Raw genomic sequence first — 14,347 nt, 5'->3', positions numbered from 1 at the left:
GATCTTGCGAGGATCAGCTCGAGTCTTGCCTCCCTCCACGATAAAACCTAAGTAGTCCACTGACTCAGAATGGAACAGGCATTTCTCAGCCTTGACGAACAGCCGGTTACGAAGGAGGCGTTCGAGAACCTGCCGCACGTGCTGGACATGCTCCTCGAGGGACCTGGAGAAGATGAGGATGTCATCAAGGTAGACGACAACGAATTGGTCGAGCATGTCGCGAAGGATGTCATTCATGAGTGCCTGGAACACCGCCGGGGCGTTGGTGAGGCCGAACGGCATTACCAGGTACTCATAATGACCACGGGGAGTCTTAAAGGCTGTCTTCCACTCGTCCCCTTTCCGGATCCGAACGAGATGGTAGGCGTTCCGGAGATCCAGCTTAGTGAAGACAGTCGCCTGGGTCAGGGGTTCGAGGGTGGAGCTCATCAGAGGCAGGGGGTATTTATTCTTGATGGTGATGTCGTTGAGTTGGCGATAATCAATGCAGGGTCGGAGACCACCATCCTTCTTCTTAACGAAAAAGAAACCAGCTGCCACCTGGGAGGATGAGGGTCGGATGAGCCCTGCCGCCAACGATTCTGAAATGTAATCGTCCATAGCAGCCTTCTCGGGAATGGAAAGGCTGTAAAGACGACTGCTAGGGAGAGAGGCCCCAGGACGGAGGTTGATAGCACAATCATATGGCCGATGCGGAGGGAGAGACTGAGCCCGCGTCTTGCTGAAGACCTCCCCGAGATCATGATACTCGGGAGGAACAGAGGAAAGATCGGGAGGAGGGGCAATCGGAACAGTCTGGACTGCTGGACCAGGTGCGGCCTGAAGACACCGGGCGTGACAGGAGGAGCTCCACTCCAAAATGTTACCAGACGACCAAGCAATGTGTGGCTCATGCTGAACCAACCAGGGACGCCCCAAGATCACAGGAACTAAGGGAGACTGGATGACGAAGAACTGAAGGCTCTCCACATGGTTTCCAGCAATAGTGAGAGACACGGGACAGGACTGTCGGGTAACACTGGCCAGGCGGCGCTCATCCAGAGCAAAGGCCTCTATTGGCCTCTCCAATTCCTCACATGGAATGTTAGCTTGAGCAGCAAACGTAGAGTCCAAGAAACACCCATCAGCTCCCGAATCGATGAGTGCGCCTACAGTGAGCCGCTGGTCTGCCCAAGCCAGGGTAACGCTCACAAGATGGTTAGCCGGAGCAGGATGGCGGGAACAGGAAAGACGGCTCACTAGGATCTCCCGGGGTCCCAGTGAGCCTAATCTTTTGGCCGCGTAGGACACTCGCTGATCCGGTGTCCCTTAAGACCGCAGTAAAGACAGAGACCTGCCTTGAACCGGGCCTCACGTTCAGCGGGAGTCAGTCGTGTACGCCCAAGCTGCATAGGTTCCTCCTCTGTCACTGTCTGGGAGGAGGAGAGGCTTGCCACAGGGGAAGTGGAGTGCGACGAAGAAGAGCCCCCTTCGGAAGCTCTGGATGGCTGAGAGGTAGAAACGGTTCCCCGTAGACCTCGCTCGCGCCTTCTCTCGCGGAGACGTCCATCGATGCGGATGGCAAGGCTGATAAGGTCGTCGAGAGAGGTAGGATCCTCCCGGGTGGCTAGCTGATCCTTGACGGCATCGCTGAGGCCCCTACGGAAGGTTACCCGAAGTGACTGGTCGTTCCAGCCACTCTCAGCCGCAGCCAGCCTGAACTCGACTGAGTAGTCAGTGACACTGCCACTGCCCTGCTGGATCCTGCTCAATCGGACACCCGGATCCTGACCGTACACTGGATGATGGAATACCTTCCGAAGCTCAGCCACAAAGTCATCGTAGGAAGAGCAGAAACTGGCCCCCATGGACCAGGAAGCAGTGGCCCACTGAGCAGCGCGGCCAGTCAGCAGGTTAGTCACGTAAGCAACTCTTGCAGCATCTGTGGTGAACCCCCTGGAACGGTGGGCGAAGACAAGCTCACACTGCATGATGAACGTGGCACAGGTCTCAAAGTTGCCATCAAAAGGCTTGGGATTGGAGATACTGGGCTCCCGGAAATCCGAAACATAAACGGTAGGATTGTCTAAGGCAACGGCTGCGGGCACTGCTGGAGGAGGGGCGGCCGGAACTGGTGGGACAGCTGGCTGGATGGTGATAGCCGCTGTGAGAGTTTGCAACTGCTTAAGAACCTCCTCTTGTTGGCTCGCGAGCGCCGCTTGCTGGGCCGAAAGAGAATCCACCGAAGCCTGGAGGGGTTGCACCTGAGCCCGGAGGCCCTGCATGGCAACAGCGGCCTCTTGTAGTTGCTGGCCGTGGGAGGCTGTAAGCTGAATCTGCTTATAGAGAGCAGCCTGGACAGGATTGGCGTCTGGGTTGTCTGGGTTCATAGTGAAGGCGAGTTCGTACTGTTAAAGTTTGTAGAACGAACCCAATAGCGACAACACAAGACAAAGTAAAGCACCAACCTGGCAGGACTCGTAGAGGAGAGCCGGCCGGGCCTGGACAGAAGGGGGAGGCGCTTCAGGCGGAACTTGAGAATAGCTTCTTAAAAATGGGAAAACGTAAACTGCCCCCTTAATCCGAAAAGGAAAAAACGTAACTGCTCCTTTAAAGTCCGAAAGGGAAAAAAACGTAAACTGCTCCTTTAAAGTCCGAAAGGGAAAAAACGTAAACTGCTCCTTTAAAGTCCGAAAGGGAAAAAAACACAAACTGCTCCTTATAGGTAGAAGTCCAACCGAGTAATAAGATCCACAGTGAGAGAGGAGAAATTAGAATATCAAAAACTTGATCTCAACTAGAAAATCACGATGGGAAAATCCAATGGGGAAAAAAAAAGAGAGTTCTTCTCCGAACAAGCTCTCAAGGAGAACTGACACAAGGGAATAATCAAACAAGCAAAAACACGGAGAATACTACAATCTGTACTCCACCGGGAGACACAGAAATGTCACAAAACTCGAGACGAAGAATTTACTCACGGGACTGTTCAGGACGAACTCGCGACGAGTTCTGGAAAGCAAACAAACTTATACTAGAGTGGTTAACGAGTAGGTAGGCTGCAGGTGTTTCAGACGCGCCCTTCCCCCGCTCTCATTGCTGGTTGCCAGGTTGGTCAACAGACCGAGCCCTAACATATACTTGGCCCATGGCCTAACTTAGGTGAAAGAAATTCTCAAGGCAAGGAGTACATTCAAAACTAAGACTGTTGTTCAACCTTGTAAGAAGGACTTTTTACCACATTATCTATATTTCAAAATTCACAGTAAGTTACGCTAATAGTCAATACATCCATGGTTAAATATGAATCCTTCAATTAAAAATGTGTATGAGTCAGTAGGCCTACACATAACACTATAAATGCCTTACAGTGCCTTTAATCTCCAATGAGTCCTTGGGAAGGGTAAAATTAAATCTATTCCAGTGAATGCAGTAGTGATTTTCCGCTGTCAGTTTAAGGAATTGTTGCTCTGGTTATGCAAAACGTTATACTTGCTTCAAGAAAATCCTGGGATTATGTTAAACTGTCTAACTGTTTCATGTGGCCGTCAACATTAAAGTTAACATCGGTTCAAGCATTATCCTTCACTGTAACCATGTAAAGCAAGTAAATGTGGTGTTGCCATGTAAATCATTTTAACATGAGCTTACTTATGACACAAACTCAGTCTCCACTGGGTAGCATCAGCTGGGAAACGATAAAACGAGTGCCTTTCATCCGACAATTTGTGGTCGCATCCCAGGGCAAAGCAAAAAAACAAAAAAAAAACCCAAAAAACAACATTGCAGCTAATGAATGAAGAACTTGGATAAAGTTGGGAAAAAAACTATCAGGTGCAAATTTATTAAAAATAAAAAACTGAAATATTGCATGTACATAAGTATTCACACCCTGTGCTATGACACTCAAAATTGAGCTCAGGTTCATCCTGTTTCCACTGATCATCCTTGAGATGTTTCTACATCTTGATTGGAGTCCACCTCTAGTAAATTCAATTGATTGGACATGATTTGGAAAGGCACACACCTGTCTATATAAGGTCCCACTGTTGACAGTGCATGTCAGAGCAGAAACCAAGCCATGAAGTCAAAGGAATTGTCTGTGGACCTCCGAGACAGGATTGTATCGAGGCACAGATCTGGGGAAGGGTACAAAAAAATTCTACAGCTTTGAAGGTCCCGAAGAGCACAGTGGTCTCCATCATTCGTAAATGGAAGAAGTTTGGATCCACCAGGACTCTTCCTAGAGCTGGCCGCCCAGCCAAACTGAGCAATCGTGGGAGAAGGGCCTTGGTCAGGGAGGTGACCAAGAACCCGATGGTCACTCTGACAGAGCTCCAGCGTTCCTCTGTGGAGATGGGAGAACCTTCCAGAAGGACAACCATCTCTGTAGCACTCCACCAATCAGGCCTTTATGGTAGAGTGGCCAGATGGAAGCCTCTGCTCAGTAAAAGGCACATGACAGTGCGCTTGTAGTTTGCCAGAAAGCACCTAAAGGACTCTCAGACCATGAGAAACAAGATTCTCTGGTCTGATGAAACCAAGATTGAACTCTTTGGCCTGAATGCTAAACGTCACGTCTGGAGGAAACCAGGCACCTCTCATCACCTTGCTAATACCATCCCTACAGTGACGTATGGTGGTGGCAGCATCATGCTGTGGGGATGTTTTTCAGCGGCAGGAACTGGGAGACTAGTCAGGATCGAGGGAAAGATGAATGGAGCAAAGTACAGAGAGATCCTTGATGAAAACCTGCTCCAGAGCGCTCAGGACCTCAGACTGGGGCGAAGGTTTACCTTTCAACACGACAACGACCCTAAGCACACAGCAAAGACAACGAAGGAGTGGCTTCGGGACAAGTCTGTGAATGTCCTTGAGTGGCCCAGCCAGAGCCCATACTTGAACCCCATTGAACATCTCTGGAAAGACCTGAAAAGAGCTGTGCAGCAACGCTCCCCATCTAACCTTACCGAGCTCGAGAGGATCTGCAGACCAAAAGGGGAGAAATACCCCAAATATAGGTGTGCCAAGCTTGTAGCTTTATACCCAAGAAGATTTGAGGCTGTAATCGCTGCCAAGGGTCCCTCAACCAAGTACTGAGTAAAGGGTGTGAATACTTATGTACATGCAATATTTTAGTTTTTTATTTTTAATAAATTTGCAAAAATTTCTACAAAACCTTTTTTGCTTTGTCATTATGGGGTATTGTATGTAGATTGATGAGAAAAAAAGGAATTTAATCCATTTTGGAATAAGGCTGTAACATAACAAAATGTGGGGAAAGTGAAGGGGTGTAAATACTTTCCGGATGCACTATAAATGGCAGTATTTACCTCAAGTCTTTCACATGCTCTGCTGTGAGCCCTGTGTCCCAAGGTGACATGGAATACACACCAGATCAGCTTTATAGCTTTAATATCATGCTGTCCTGCAAAAATGCAGGATTCATACAGTGGCAGCGTGGCAAGTTACAGAGTGCATTGAATTTTCCAGAAATAAGAAGAAAAAAAAAGGAAGCTTTTTTGTATACTGAGAAGGTGTGCTTTGTGAGACAGACGAATTGCCTTCATCATCTGGCTTAGCGTATCCCTGAGCATAGCCATATTTACCCTACTTTATCCTTGTGTGACTTTGTGTTCGTGTGCGTGTGTGTTTGTGTGTGTGTGTGTGTGTGTGTGTGTGTGTGTGTGTGTGTGTGTGTGTGTGTGACTGTGAGCGTATCAGTTTCTTTCTGTGTATGTGTGTGTGTATGTATGTGCATGTGCACGTGCCTGCATGTATTCTAATACTGTTGGGAAACCTGTTAAGTCAATGTTTATGGATGACCCCAGCCTCAACACAGTGAAGAGAGAGACAGGAGAAAAGTGAGAGTGGGAGAGAGAGTGAGAGAGAGAGAGGCCAGGGAGGTGAGAGAGATAGACATGGGAGGTGAGAGAGAGATAGTCATGGGAGAGATACAGATAAGAGGAGGAGAGAGGCCGAAAGAAACATTGAACCAGATGAAGAAATAGTAGGAGAGAGGCGAGAAAGAGATGCGAGAGAGTGAGATAAAAGAATGCACTGCAATGGTAGAGAGAGATAAAGAAACAGAGTGTAAAAAGTGTCATGGCTAAAGAGGGAAGTAGAGAAATAGAGTGAGAGATATAGTGAAAGTAGTGATGTGGATGTGAGAGAGAGAGAGAGAGAGAGAGAGAGAGAGAGAGAGAGAGAGAGAGAGAGAGAGAGAGAGAGAGAGAGAGAGAGAGAGAGAGAGAGAGAGAGAGCGAGCGAGCGGTGTGGTGGTGACAAGGTATTGGGCAGGATTAGCCAGTACAGAGAGCCAGTATTTATTTTTGGTTTTGCAGTGCAGGCTAGTCACTCAGAGGTGAAGTCAGAAGGAAAGGCTTTCAGACAAGAGGGCTCAACAGAGAACACAGTGCCAGTTAGTCTGTGAGCATCAGCGTATTGACCCGAGAATACAACTGTCAGTATATTGTAGGTGTTTTTATAAGGAATATATGCCGTGGTGTGTGTGTGTGTGTGTGTGTTTATGTGCGCCTGACAAACTGTGATAACTAAATCAGAGAGAACTAACCCCCCCCCCTTTTGAATAACTCAGTTTTAGAAACAGATTAATTGGCTCTCAGCTACATGCTGAAATGCATTTGGCTGGTTTAACATACTCTTTGAAAGCTGTTTACGTCGACTCTATGAGCCCAGATCATTCGGCAGCTCTTTTTTTTCTACAAAGCCAAAGAGCTGTGACGATGTAGAATTGTCAAAAAAAAATAGTTAACTCAAAGTGTTTTATCCTTATTCGCCAAAAGTATTGTCCTAGAAATGAATTGAACAGATTTTAATTGCTTGAATGGTGCGAATGGCAACATTTTCTTCTGAGAATTTGTGATCTGAGCACCGTGGCGAGAAAGGAAATCTTTTTGCACCCAGCAACGAGCAGTTAGGATTAGAATTATAGTCCCAAATATGATGTAACACATCGGGATGTCCATCATTCATCCCTAGTCTTGTTGTAGAATAAAACAAATGGAGGTTTCTTTTCAGCTGTCGTCTCCAGTCTCCAGCCACAGCAGGCGCTGTCCATCCAAGAGAAATGGAACGATAGTGCAGGTATGAGATTACACTATGATTAGGGAATATGGAAGCCAAATGGCAATATGCAGCCCTACATAAATGGGTGTGAACCTGTCATCCATTTTCACAGTGACAAAACATAACAGAGTTTCCCCATACTCTTTATTTATTCATCTTTCCCTATTTTTCAAAAACTCACAGCTCCTGTTTCTCTGAGTTGCATCTCTTCTTTTATATATTTATCTTCTGTTTTCTCATCATAAAAAACAAAAATATATCTTTCAATTGTTTGAATTGTCAACTCATTACATCCCTTTTCCATCTTTTTCTTTGTTTTGTTTTTGTTTTTGTTTTTTGTTTTTTTGTTCTTCTATCAGACATGAACAACCATTTTCAGGTGAACTCGCCTCTAACCCTTACATTCCTTTTTTTGGGGGGGGGATTTTCCCCCCTTTTCCTCCCAATTGTATCTGGCCAATAAACCCACTCTTCAGAGCTGTCCCGGTCTCTGCTCCACCCCCTCTGCTGATCCAGGGAGGACTGCAGACTATCACATGCCTCCTCCAATACATATGGAGTCACCAGCCTCTTCTTTTCACTTGACAGTGAAGAGTTTCGCCAGGGGGGGACGTAGCACATGGGAGGATCACGCTATTCCCCCCAGTTCCCTCTCCTCCCCGAACAGGCGCCCCGATCGACCAGAGGGGGCGCTACTGCAGCGACCAGGACACATACCTACATCCGGCTTCCCACCTGCAGACACAGCCAATTGTGTCTGTAGGGATGTCTGACCAAGCCGGAGGTAATACGGTGATTCAAACTGGCGATTTCTGTGTTGGTAGGGCAGTGGAATAGACCACTACGCTACCTGGACGCCCCCAACCCTTACATTCCTAAATGTTGGTTGGTTTTAATCTTGTTGACTTTTAAGTCAAAGCTTTTCTGGAGTTGCACTTATTAGAAGACGCTCTGGATAAGTACGTCATCTCAAAACCAAACATGTAAGAATATGAATGTATTCCCTAATTATTTATGCATGCAGGCCGTGGGACTGTTGGAGTCCACCATCCCCTCAGATGGGACTCAACACGTCACTGAGGCAGAAAAAATATGTAGCAACACTTGAGGAGTTTGTATTAGTTTCCTCCTCCGTTCTCATTCACTTTCTCTCTCAATTTGACTCTTTCTTTTGCTTGCTTTTTCTATGTCTTACTCTGTCTTTCTCTCTCAGTCCCTCTCACCCGCCCGCTATTCATTTACATCTAACCAAGAGTGAATGTCGGTGGAACTTTTGAAAAGTCAAACAGATGAATAAGTAAATAAATAAGTGCATAAAGTAAAAAGGGCCTCAAATGGTTGCTTTGCCATGCGCGGAGTCAAAGTGAATAAAATAGGACTTCTGAACCAAACACTTAGCAATGTAAGAAAATGCATCCAGGAGAAATGTGGGAAGAGATTTTCACTACATTTTTTCGACAGACGTGTCCCCTTCAGTATTTGTTGCATAATTTCTTTACTGGCCAGAAAAACGTTCCACGCTGGCAAGTGTAAAACTCGACATTTCCATTTAGCCTGTCTAATCTGATACATCATAATTCACATAAAAATAACTGGTTAGAAGCTAAGCATGTCTCTGGCTTTTCTCTTCCATGAGTTTGACATCCCCTGTCATCTCTCCAGCTCTCCTAACTTGGCCTTCTCTCCATCTTTTTTTCCATCCATCCATTATCCAAGCTGCTTAGCCAAAGTCGGGTCACAGGATGCTGGAGCCTATCCCAGCAGTCATTGGGCGGCAGGCAGGGAGACACCCTGGACAGTCCGCTAGTCCATCACAGGCCGACACACACATTCACACCTAGGGACAATTTAGTATGGCCGATTCACCTGACATAGGAAACCCACACAGACACAGGGAGAACATGCAAACTCCACACAGAGGATGACCTGGGATGACCCCCAAGGTTGGACAACCCCGGGGATCGAACCCTCGACCTTCTTGCTGTGAGGCGACTACACTAAATACTGTGCCACCATGCCGCCCTCCATCTTTTTTTCTCTCTACGAAAAAGACAACAAAACCAGAGATTTATTACAAACCGTAACAGTTGTACGCAATACTTGAATATTACAGTAAAACAAACACACCCATTATCTTCTCTTGCACTCATTTTTCCCCATCTGTCTCTTTTTCTCTTTCTGTGCCTCTCTGTGTTGCATTACAGGTTAAATGCATTTATGCAGCGTATACTGAGTAAGACACCCAGTATATGCTGCATAAATGCCTTTTTATTGTCCCGGTTTCGCATGTCTCTTTATCCATGTGGGCCTCAATAAACTGCAATTCTCTGTCCTACCTTCTTGTTTGCTTCTACTATGACACTGAACCTCTGAAATATTTTGATGTTAATAATTTGAAACAACCAACAATGTCAACATCTTTTATTGTTGATAGAATTTATCGGTCTCTTCAAAAGCTGGATGATTTTGCATGTACATTGTTTGCCATAAAGTTTGGAGGCTTTGTCTGAATTTGCACCCAGAAATTGTACTTTGCAAAATAGAATTAGTGCAGAACAAAAATGAAAATGAATTTAAAAAAAAAAAAAGCAAAAGGTGCCATGTGTAAATCAGAATCAGAATAAGAACCATGTTCATTGCAGAGTACAAGAACTTGTCTTGGTATGTTGGTGCAAGGGGGCAAAAAAGTAAATAGTAATGATAAAAGTTAAAAAAGAATAACAAATTATATATATATATATATATATATATGTATGCAAAATAAATTAAAATAAAAATAAAAGTTAGGTTCAATAAGGTGCAATCAACACTGGTTCAGAGTTGAACATGAGACCATATAGCAGCCCCTGATGCCAGGCACTGGGTGGCAAGAGCTGTATTTACAAAAAGTTAAATGAGAATTTTAATAGGTTATTCAGAGGGTAAGAGTTTTTTATAGGGTAGTACAGGTTTTATGCAAGGTGTCCATATACAGAGAGCACAGTAGGGAAGATAGAAGGGGTGGGGGTGGGTGGGCAGCGGTGTCAGTAATTGTGGGTGTCTGGGGCTTGTTGGAAAGGCCTATAGCTGTGGGGAAGAAGCTGTTCTTGTGGTGCGAGGTTCTGGTTTTTATAGCCCTTAACCTCTTGCCAGAGGGGAGTGATTTGAAGAGATCATTGCCGAGGTGGGAAGGGTTGGCCATGATCTTTCCTGCCTGCCTCAGTGTCCTGGAGGCATACAGGTCCTGGAGGGATGACAGGTTTGCAGCCAATCACCCTCTCAGCCGAGCAAATGATACGCTGCAGCCCGCCCTTGTCTTTGGCACTAGCACCTGCATACCAGATAGTGATGAGGAGGTGAAGATGGACTCAATGATGGCAGTTCAAAAGTGCACCATCACTGACTTTGGCAGGTTGAACTTCTTCAGCTGCCCTAAGAAATACCTTTACTTTTGCCTTCTTGGTGAGGGAGCTGATGTTAGGCTCCCACTTAAGGTCCTGGGTGATGATGGTGCCCAGGAAGTGGGAGGATCCCACAGTGTCGACTGGGGAGCCACATAGGGTGATGGGGTCGGATGGGGCTGGGTACTTTGTGAAGTCCACAACCATCTCCACTGTCTTTAGAGCATTAAGCTCCAAGTAGCAAAAATTATAAAGACGAGGGTAACGATGGACATCTTCACACAGCCTCTCTTCAAAGTCGGCATCCATTTTTGTTTACCAGCACATGTGCAGTTGCGCCCTTGTCTGCAGGGACCAACACAGACCAAGTCTGCACGGACACAACAAATTAGAGATATGCAGATGTCCATGCGGACTCTACGCATACACCCTCTGATGATGAAATTTACTTCATGTGGATCCTCACGGACCCTCGTGTACTCGTATATGCGGAAAGTATAACTTGCACTTAAGCCAGAGACACCAAAATTACAATTTATTCTGTCTAATAGTACACAGTAATCAATGGTGTCAAAGGCTGCACTGAGGTCCAGTAGTAGAAGCACAGAAGTGGAATCAAGAGTCCATAACTAGTAGAAGATTATCTATCTGTCTATCTGTCTGTCTATCTATCTAATTTTTATTTTGCTGCATTAGGCCATAGACATCACTGTGACCACCCTGCATGCACTCTGTACTGAAGCATCACACTGGATTGACATTTTACACTGTCAGCATTTAATGAATGCTTTTAGCCTCTCTAATTTACATTCAACAACTTGGCTTTCACTCTTATCCAGAGATACTTGCTTTAAATATTCTAAAGTGTTCTCAGCCAGCCTTGATTCTTTTTCAAAAGACAGGGCCTCGAGAAAGGAATAAAGTCAATGTGTTGCATAGCCTGTGTCTTTATTAAGCTATTTCTAACTGTAATCCCAAAAGCCTTGAGGGGAGTAAAATGACTTCATACTGATTTGAAAATAATTTGAATGCTGAAGTGCTTTAATGTGAAAATTACTATGAAAGGAGAACTTAAACTTGAAAGTCTGACAGTACTAAAAGGTCTCCTTTTTTGTTTTGTTTTGTTTTTTTGGGGGGGGTGTTACGACCCTCGGTCTGGAGAGGGTGCAACTATTAGTGTACTGAGTAACAGTGAGGTGAGGGTGCAACACAGTGAGACATAAACGTATAGATATAATAAATATATTTATTAACAATGACAGGACAAGGGAACCGAACGGTTGCCAAAACAAACTATTAACAAAAGTAACCCACCCTTGACAGTGCTGAAAAGCACCAAACCTAAAGACAAAAAGGTGGCAACCGCTGCTAACCTAGTGTGTCTAACAAAGATAAGCTACATGATGGGGTGTTTGCCCATGGGCATCTTACCTTGATCCCCTCGCCCAAAAGAGCTAAACAACTAAACATAACTCAAAATAGTCACAATGCAAACTAAACCAAAAACGGGCCAGACGTTACAAACACAAAGTAACTACATCCCACAAACTAAACTAGCTGGCCGGTGAACTGAAGACATGTGGGGGTTTAAATGGGAGACTGAACAGCTGATGAAAATTGGATGATTCGTTGACCGGTTGATTAGGTGATGAGGAGCACCTGGCGGATACCTGAATGTAGAGTCAGAGTGATACAGGAGGCAACACAAAACTATACGGACACACCCGTGGCCGTAACAGGGGGGCACAACTTTTGAAAGAGTCGCATCTTACATACTGAGATAGGAGATAGCCTGAGACTGCAAAATGTTATTCCAAGTCAGACTGACAAACAAACAAACATGTTGACAGAAAGATGTGGATAAAATAAATCAGAAAGACAGGTGGAGAGACCCACAGAGAATTGTAAAGAGAATAGACAGACAGGGAGACAGATACTAGGTAGGATGCAGAGAGACAAAGAAAGACTGACAGACAAGTAGGTCAATATTAGTGGATTGACAAAAGATGGCAGACATTAAGACAACAGACAGAGACAGAATTAGGCCAGTAACATGGACATGCAGGAAACTAGACAGAGAGAGATCTTTAAAGATATTTTGCTGTAACAGTGGTCTATAGACTAAATCGTATACATGCTATTGGTATGTATGCTTGTATCCTAATAGTACACTACCTACATAGAATACTATTTTCTGATTTTTGGATTCATCAATTATTATACATTTTTATGGCAACATTGAAATGTTGAGCACCGGATGCCTTTAAAATACCTTGTTGATAAAAGATGTAAAATGCATTGAGTTAGTTTTAATCAGTATTCTAATCAGGTCACCTTTTCTGTGAAAATTAGATAAGTTTTAAATAATAAATACAGTATCATTGATAATCAGTTCAGCTCTACTTTAGTACACATACCATATGATTACATGTTATGATTATCAATGAGAGGGTTAAAAGCCGGCCCAGCTGCTCCAACCAGGTGTGAAAGGCCTCCTTCAGATTGGCAGCCTCGATCACCACCAACTAGTTCTCAGATTGCTACTAATGCAGGTACTGACCCGCTTTTAACCACACTCCTGATTAGTTGCTTCCCTGATGTAGGATTTGAACAGGGTTCATTTAGACTCCATTTCTTCATCCTCCTCAGGGATGCAGGAGAAGTTATTTTGAGAGTCGGGAGTTAAAATCATTCCCAACTGTCTTTCCCCAGAAAAATCCTCACTATTTGTTTGGGTCGCCAGGTCATTCTGGAAACTTGCCCTGCCATTCAATGAAATTCATCACTAGATGGTGATCAGTGGAAAGTTCTTCTCTCTACATCTGAGAGTGTGGCCTTAAGTCTGACTTGGATTTAGATCACTTGGGTTTAGATGTTGCAGGCCATACCCCCGATCAGGCCATTTCAGATTTCACAGTCAATGACCATATGAACGTTGAAATCGAAAATCCCCCCGTAGGATCGTGATGTGTGAGTCAGCTCTGGAGCCGTACAAGCTTGCCTGCAGCTTTAAACGACCTGCCTGCAACCCGACATCAGTGGAACCGCGACCTGTTATTTCAAACCCCTCGTTTTAAAAAACAAGTTTTACATTTATTGATTTATTTGTTTTTACAACTCATAAATGTAGCTTGTTTTGTAGGCTATCATCGTCCATAGGCCAAGGCTACTGGGCTAGGCATACTGTTATGTGTAATGGATTGAACAGGTCAGATATGCTAATTTGGTAGGTTATAAGCTATAAAGAGACTAGCCCTACAATTAAAACAAAAGTTGTCGAAGCTTTGAGAGATGTTGATGTAAATTGCTTGTTTGTGTTTTGTTGCTCTAAACCATGAGTACATTGTGTGTGCTGTGTGTAATGGAACGGAAATAAGTCAGTGTGTCTGAGCGCATCTGAAGCAAGGTTACTGTGGATTTGTTTTATTGATTGCAAAGTTGAACTGAACCCCTAAACTAATTGTGGAAGTGTGAATTATTGTATAATCCAAAAAAACTGAATGAATGGAAAAAGCATCTCAGCACACACTGTTGTGTATGCTCAGTTAGCTCAGGTAGCTTTGGGATAATAATTGAAGATGTATTTTTATTAGTATTTTAAAGTATGTATTTCTCTCTGCATAAACCTGACTCACCTGTAACCTACTCGAACTTCACCAAAGGGATTTCTTTCGACCTGAACCTGCGGGGTCCGCGGTTAAGATCCCGTAAACATTGAGTCACCCAGCTGTAGGACCATACAGTGTACAGTAGGCGAAGGCTTCACCATCACTCCTCCCACCTTCTCCAGGAAGCCTGATTACTCCAAACTGTTTTTAGGACTGTCCGTGTCAACAGTCAGAGTTTTCCCCTCAGTAGCGCCTAGTTGCATCGAGTTGACACGGTCATCCCTCTCCCGT

The sequence above is a fragment of the Lampris incognitus genome, chromosome 1 (assembly GCF_029633865.1).
Source record: "Lampris incognitus isolate fLamInc1 chromosome 1, fLamInc1.hap2, whole genome shotgun sequence".
In the NCBI taxonomy this organism is placed as follows: domain Eukaryota; kingdom Metazoa; phylum Chordata; class Actinopteri; order Lampriformes; family Lampridae; genus Lampris; species Lampris incognitus.
The sequence above is the reverse complement of the archived record's forward strand: the minus strand, read 5'-3'. Positions refer to the sequence as shown.